Here is an 8,480-nt window from a genome sequence, read left to right as displayed (position 1 = left end):
GCTCCTCGGTTGCACTTGCAAGATTCAGCATATCACATAGTCCAAGCAGTGGATGAAGGAGAGAACAGTGCAGGCAGCTTTGTTACCAGATTTCTCTCTTCCCTTCGAGGTCACCCTCTCCCCCTCCCTCACACAATATTAGCAGATCCCCCTCTCCATTAATGTCAAGGTCAAGATCATCCCTTCCCATCCCATTAAGATCACAGTTGGTAGTGACTGAAGGAACTCTCACACAAAAATGATACATCCTGCGTCCACATTTGTTGCATTATGTGACAGTATCACGGTGCCATTTTTTAAAACAATATGGCAGATGTGTCTATGGATTGTTTTTATTATGTTTAGCTACTCCTGTGGCCAGAAAGATCGCCAGATGTGTCCTCAATATAGCTACTGTCAGACCAGCTCGGATTTCAGATCCATCCCAGTGCCAGTATCCAAGATTTAATGGACCATTTACAGCAGTTGTGAACCAATTTGCCTCAGGATAAAATACAATGTATTTATGTCACCCTTCCAAACCGAATCACTGCATGAATCCAGATCAGAGCAGGTGCAGTGTCATAGTGATAAGCAGAGTCACACTTTTTTAGTAAATTTGATTCAGTTTTGTAACCACTGAATCAACAGGTGAAGTTTCATTTTATTTACTGCTCCCCTTACGGACGCTTCACTTTTTGTGAGGTAGTGTGTGTACTCTCTTTTTTTTTGGGAGGGGAGTTAGCGGATTTGGTTACAGATGCAGGTGTGCCATGCACTTTGTATGGATGATACAGACTACAACTGGATGGCTGTAAGCGAAATTCAGTATCAACTATTGAATGGCTTAAGACATGAAGTATGTAGATTTAGACACTGATATATTTAGAGATGGCATAAGTGAAAACTGTAAAGAGTGTATGGACTGTCATGACCTATTATAGTGAAAGTGTTTTGTAATTCACTGATCTTGCATATATTAAAATTTTTTTCCTACTGCTAGCCTAGTGAGTGAGAGAAAAAGAAAGAGAGAAGTCTATCATATAAATTTTATGGGATATTTGTGTCTTACTATGCAACTGAATTATATAAATACCCTCAAAAAATATCTGAATCAGACAGAAATCGGTATGTGTGATGTACATGTACAGACAGACAAATGACAACAGTAGTAGAAAAACTGGATGACTTGTTCAGGAGAAACAGCTTCACAAAATGAGCAAGCCAGTAACGTGTTGGTCCTATCTGGTCCTTATGCAATCAGTTATTCGGCTTGGCATTGATTAATAGCATGGCTAGATGGCCTTCCGAGGGACATCCTGCCATGTTCTGTCCAATTGGCGAGTTACATTGTCAAAATCATGAGATGGTTGAAGGGGTGTGATCATAATGCTCCAAAAGGCTCAACTGGGAAATATCAGGTGACCCTGTTGGGCAAGGTAGGGTTTAGCAAGCGTGAAGACAAGCTGTAGAAACGCTCGCTGGATCGCTCCTCAACTGAGAATGTTTGGAGCATTATTGAGAGGGCCCTCCACCCAGCTTAGGATTTTGGCGATGTAACACACCAGTTTGACAGAAGTTGACACAATATCCCTCAAGAACACATTCAACAACTCTGTCAATCAATACGAAGTCCAATAACTGCTTGCATAACAGCCAGAAGTAGACCAATCTATTCTTGACTATCTCAATTCAATTTGTAAAGCGCTTTCTCCTTAATAAAGCATTCAATTTTTCTGAAACTATATTAATTTGTTTGTCTGTGCATATACATCACATCTGCTGATTTCTGTCCCATGCGGATGGTTCCTTTATGGTGCATCGTTCTTTTTTCTTTCTTAGAGTGTATATCTTTTCTAATACATACTGTGTATAAAGCATCTACTTAATTATCAAAATAATTTGTTGCCATGTACCCTTGCTGTTATTTTCAAAGAATAAAAAACTATAACTAGACTCCCAAGTCCTATCACAACAACTTATCGACATAAGTAGAATAATATTGTAGTTAGGTGTATTATATCTGTGATACAATGTGTTATTATTAGTTGCACACTGAAATGACACCACACAAATATATAATATATACGTGTATGCTTATAAGTGCTTAGGCTGCCACCTGACATGAGGATTTATGTTGGAACAAGTCGTGTAGGCAGAGGGGGTGAGTGAGGAGGGGTATGGGAGGGGTGACCATGATCTTGACCTCGACAGGGAAGGGAGAAATCTGGCAACAATGAAGTTTGCACTGTTTCTCTCCTTTGTCCACTTCTATCCCAGTCCCACTGGATTTCAGTTTCTGCGTTTAACCCTTACACACGCCACACATGGACACTACTGACTATTAAGAAAAATAACAAAGAGCAGTAATTAAGTCAAAACTCAGTTTTTAAGATGCATCATGTATTGTACGAGGTGTGTTATAAAGTGAATTTTATAATTTCGCTTGTTGTATTAGTCTGATTCGCACGAATTTTTGTTTGTCTATTGGAAAACATGTCAGAAAAGTATTTGTACAGTGTTAGCCATATTGGGTATTTATTCCGTTGTCAGCTGTCAAAAAAGTATCATGTTTTCTGGCAATATCGTGGTTTTTTATTTTATATAAAATTGATTAGAGTGTCTGTATTACATTTTGTTATAAGAATAGAATAAAGTGTTCCAATGTTTTAGAAATTTTGAAAATTGCTTCTGGTGCCTCTGCTGTGTGTAAAACAAGGATTTCGAAGAAGGCCGTTAAGATGATAAATATGATGAGCGTGCTAAACGCCGAAGCCTAAGTAGATTAAAGAAATAATTATGAAAGGTAGAAAAATCATTATCAGAGATTGCCGTATCAGTTCGCGCATGCTATGATTTTTTTTTCATTCTTAATCTATGAAACATTAGAGACCAAATCAAATGGCTCTGAGCACTATGGCACTTAACATCTGAGGTCATCAGTCCCCTAGAACTTAGAACTACTTAAACCTAACTAACCTAAGGACATGACACACATCCATGCCCGAGGCACGATTCGAACCTGCGACCGTAGGTTCCAGACTGAAGCGCCTAGAACCGCTCGGCCACAGCAGCCGTCTGAGAGACCAAAATTTATTCCAAAACTGTTGAATTTCGAAGAAAAATGTTGGCGAATGCAAGTTGCTCAACAGTCGTCAGATGAAGACAGTGTTAACAGCTCACGCACCTTCCTTAATATACTCGAGAATGTGGCTGATGCATGTCCTCACGTCTTAGTGATGCGGCGCAGCAAGCTATTTTCATTTTTCATCCAACATGGTTACTGTAGCAACTCCTCCCCCCCCCCCCCCCCGCCCCTCTTTCCAACAGTCTCTATCTGTATCTCAGCTGCTCATGTATTCGTGTAGTATGATTAGCATCTTTTGACTATTTTCTGCCTCTGCAGTTTCATCTGATACAGTGTTTTCTGGAGACAAACGCTAGTTACCTTACCAGCAGGGTAAGAAAAGTCTCACGCTTTGCGAACTTCCTAATGCATTCATACTGATTCTGCTGTGGAAACCACGCATTCTACTAAAATTTGGGTGACTGCTGCTTTCATAATTTTCTTCAGTTTCCGCTCGAAATAAATTTAATAGCTGCATACTCAAGTTGTCGGTTCAAAGTTCTAGCGATCTCTAGGACGGCAGCATTTATTCATCTGCTACATATTGCAAAGTAAAAGACGTTTCGTACGTAATTTTCAAAAACATTTGTGACTAACAGGTTGAAGTGTTCTCGATCGAGACACACGATCCGTCTAGAGTAAATTTTATTTATTTTGCCTTCTACAAAGCATAAAATATATGTATTGACATAACCAGGATTGTTCATTTATCCACCCGTTCTTAGACAGCCTATCATAAAATTTATGGCTTGTGGTATTACCGATTTTTCGTTGCATTAAACTGCGTTACTGCTGTGAGCAATGGCACTATATACCGCAATATTTACGTAGAATTGTCTGAGAATGACCTCGTAAGCGGACCAAATCCCGGTTACAGCATCATAAAATTTTATGCGACTTTGGTTCCAGATCATTTAAAAGCTAGGAGGATGAGGACGAAATATTCGTGATTTTTTAATTAATATTAACGGTTTTGTTACATTCAGCGAGTATGTATAAAATTCACAGGTAAGAAAATCGTTAAAAATAAAGCAGCATAAGCAAAGAATACATTTTTCTGCGAAAATAACTTGCAGGGGCAAAGTATCAGTACGGCTTAAACAGTTTGCAGTACAGCATTAAGATAAATGAAACACGGTTAGGGGCGAGTACTGTGCTTTAAGAGAAGTTCAATGTATCTTTATACCATTGTAAAATCATAATCACTTTATGTGTGATGCAGTCTCTTTATGAGATTACACATATTACTCCGGAAAAATAAGCGTTTCCAAATGCGGAAACTGTTCCGAGGCGCAATATTGTTATGTATCTATGAACAAATATTCCGCTCATATTTAAAATTATCGAAGTAGGGAAAATGTTGCCTGTATTTCAGTTAATAGTCTACTTGTTACGTTATTGCTGTACTGCATATTAATAATGAGTAAGAGAAATTAAGTTAAAAAATATTATCCAAAAACAGTCAGAACTTAAACAGAAGCTATTGGTAGACAAATTTCCATTTTAGCGCCAGGTAAAATTGTTAAGACGTTTTCCATGGTGAAGAAATTTCCGCTTCGAGGTAGAAGACGGTGCACGATTGATGAAGTATTGCTTAACTGTCTACACATTATGTAACTAGTTCTAAAACGTACAGAATATTACTCAACATAAAACTCTGTAACTGAAGGAGTAACAATATCCTCGAAATAACTGTACTATATTATGTAGCACTCAAATATGTAGAACTCGTGATATGTCCAAACGCTGCACAAAACACAACCTGATGTCTAGCCACAACAAAAACGGTACAAAATGCGTGAAACAACACTCTCCTCTGCTAACCATTGAGATAAAGAAAAATTCTTTTAAAAAGTTATGTACCTTCAATAATAATGTAAAAGTAAAGGGGCGAATTGATTACCAGCTAAATACAATATTTGGTGACTAAGAGAAACAGTAAGACAAGAAATCTTAATAGAACAAAGGAATCTCGTATGCCTCATATCTGAGGACGGCATGTTAGTTCGCGCCATTCGAACATCTTGCGTGTCAGTGACGCTGATTCCCATCTTGCATCACAGTATTGACTAGAGTATTCTTCATTTCTTTTACATTATTTATTACTTGTAAACCTGTCATCTAAAACATAAACAAGTCTTCACAAAACTACAATTCTGCAGTACACAGTTCCGCAGTATGCGGTTGCATAAAATATGTGTTACGTCTATTTTATTACAGCAGATATTTCAGCCTAACATCTTTTTGTCCACATTTATGACGACTTAGCGCTACAGTAACCGGATTTTCGTCTCTGTCTCGGTTGGCGCACACAGCGAGTTACTGCCACTGCAGGCTATGTACCGCAATAACCCACAAACAATTTAACATGGCTGCAGCACACACTGTTATAAATCATGTAGCATTAGAGGTTCCAAAGGTCAGCGCTAAATTTCCAGGTCGACGTAAACCAAACTCCGTGTCAACAGTTTTAAACACCTGATCACGGTAGCGGTTTAAGATCTCGTGTTATGCCCTAAGGAGTATAATGTCTCTGGTACAACTTGGAGGACGAAAGTGCACAGTCACTAAGGATAATAATGTAAAAAGATTTTGCTGCAAAGGTGGAGGCACAAGCGTCGCTCATCTTCGGGTCAAGTACAGTCAGTGTCATGATCCATACCATGAGGAGCCATTAGATAACAACAGCATAATGAAGAAATCCCCACCCACGAACCATGGACCTTGCCGTTGGTGGGGAGGCTTGCGTGCCTCAGCGATACAGATAACCGTACCGTAGGTGCAACCACAACAGACGGGTATCTGTTGAGAGGCCAGACAAACGCGTGGTTCCTGAAGAGGGGCAGCAGCCTTTTCAGTAGTTGCAGGGGCAACAGTCTGGATGATTGACTGATCTGACCTTGTAACACTAACCGAAACGGCCTTGCTGTGCTGATACTGTGAACGGTTGAAAGCAAGGGGAAACTACAGCCGTAATTTTTCCCGAGGGCATGCAGCTTTACTGTATGGTTAATGATGATGGCGTCCTCTTGGGTAAAATATTCCAGAGGTAAAATAGTGCCCCATTCGGATCTCTGGGCTGGGACTACTCAGGAGGACGTCGTTATCAGGAGAAAGAAAACTGGCGTTCTACAGATCGGAGCGTGGAATGTCAGATCCCTTAGTCGGGCAGGTAGGTTAGAAAATTTAAAAAGGGAAATGGATAGGTTAAAGTTAGATATAGTGGGAATTAGTGAAGTTCGGTGGCAGGAGGAACAAGACTTTTGGTCAGGCGAATACAGGGTTATAAATACAAAGTCAAATACGGTTAATGCAGGAGTAGGTTTAATAATAATACAAAAATAGGAATGCGGGTAAGCTGCTACCAACAGCTTAGTGAACTCATTATTGTGGCCAAGATAGACACGAAGCCCATGCATACTACAGTAGTACAAGTTTATATGCCAACTAGCTCTGCAGATGATGAAGAAATTGAAGAAATGTATGATGAAATAAAAGAAATTATTAAGATAGTGAAGGGAGACGAAAATTTAAAAGTCATGGGTGACTGGAATTCGGTAGTAGGAAAAGGGAGAGAAGGAAACGTAGTAGGTGAATATGGATTGGAGCTAAGAAATGAAAGAGGAAGCCGGCTGGTAGAATTTTGCACAGACCACAACTTAATCATAGCTAACACTTGGTTCAAGAATCATAAAAGTAGGTTTTATACATGGAAGAAGCCTGGAGATACTGACAGATTTCAGATAGATTATATAATGATAAGACAGAGATTTAGGAACCAGGTTTTAAATTGTAAGACACTTCCAGGGGCAGATGTGGACTCTGACCACAATCTGTTGGCTATGAACTGTAGATTAAAACTGATGAAACTGCAAAAAGGTGGGGATTTAAGGAGATGGGACCTGGATTAACTGACTAAACCAGAGGCTGTACAGAGTTTCAGGGAGAGCGTAAGGGAACAAATGGCAGGAATGGGGGAAAGAAATACAGTAGAAGAAGAATGGGTAGCTTTGAGGGATGAAGTAGTGAAGGCAGCAGAGGATCAAATAGGTAAAAAGACGAGGGCTAGTAGAAATCATTGGGTAACGGAAGAAATATTGAATTTAATTGATGAAAGGAGAAAATATAAAAATGCAGTAAATGAAGCAGGCAAAAAGGAATACCAACGTCTCAAAAATGAGATCGACAGGAAGTGCAAAGTGGCTAAGCAGGGATGGCTAGAGGATAAATGTAAGGATGTAGAGGCTTATCTCACTAGGGGTAAGATAGATACTGCCTACAGGAAAATTAAAGAGACCTTTGGAGAAAGGAGAACAACTTGTATGAATATCAAGAGCTCACATGGAAACCCAGCTCTAAGCAAAGAAGGGAAAGCAGAAAGATGGAAGGAGTATATAGAGAGTCTATCAAGGGCGATGTACATGAGGACAATATTATGGAAATGGAAGAGGATGTAGATGAAGATGAAATGGGAGATATGATACTGCGTGAAGAGTTTGACAGAGCACTGAAAGACCTGAGTCGAAACAAGGCCCTGGGAGTAGACAACATTCCATTAGAACTACTGACAGCCTTGGGAGAGCCAGTCCTGACAAAACTCTACCATCTGGTGAGCAAGATGTATGAGACAGGCGAAATACCCTCAGACTTCAAGAAGAATGTAATAATTCCAATCCCAAAGAAATCAGCTGTTGACAGATGTGAAAATTACCGAACCATCAGTTTAATAAGTCACAGCTGCAAAATACTACTGCGAATTCTTTACAGACGATTGGAAAAACTAGTAGAACATCAGTTTGGATTCCGTAGAAATATTGGAAGTCGTGAGGCAATACTGACCCTACGACTTATCTTAGAAGCAAGATTAAGGAAAGGCAAACCTACGTTTCTACTATTTGGAGACTTAGAGAAAGCTTTTGACAATGTTGACTGGAATACTCTCTTTCAAATTCTGCAGGTAGCAGGGGTAAAATATAGGGAGCGAAAGGCTATTTACAATTTGTATAGAAACCAAATGGCAGTTACAAGAGTTGAGGGGCATGAAAGGGAAGCAGTGGTTTGGAAGGGAGGGAGACAGGGTTGTAGTCTCTCCCCGATGTTATTCAATCTGTATATTGAGGAAGCAGTGACGGAAACAAAAGAAAAATTCGGAGTAGGTATTAAAGTTCATGGAGAAGAAATAAAAACTTTGAGGTTCGCCGATGACATTGTAATTCTGTCAGAGACAGCAAAGGACTTGGAAGAGCAGTTGAACGGAATGAATAGTGCCTGGAAAGGAGGATTAAGATGAACATCAACAAAAGCAAAACGAGGAAAATGGAATGTAGTCGAATGAAGTCGGGTGATGCTGAGGGTATTAGATTAGGAAATGATA

This window comes from Schistocerca piceifrons, chromosome 2 (assembly GCF_021461385.2).
Source record: "Schistocerca piceifrons isolate TAMUIC-IGC-003096 chromosome 2, iqSchPice1.1, whole genome shotgun sequence".
Taxonomy (NCBI): Eukaryota; Metazoa; Arthropoda; class Insecta; order Orthoptera; family Acrididae; genus Schistocerca; species Schistocerca piceifrons.
The sequence above is the reverse complement of the archived record's forward strand: the minus strand, read 5'-3'. Positions refer to the sequence as shown.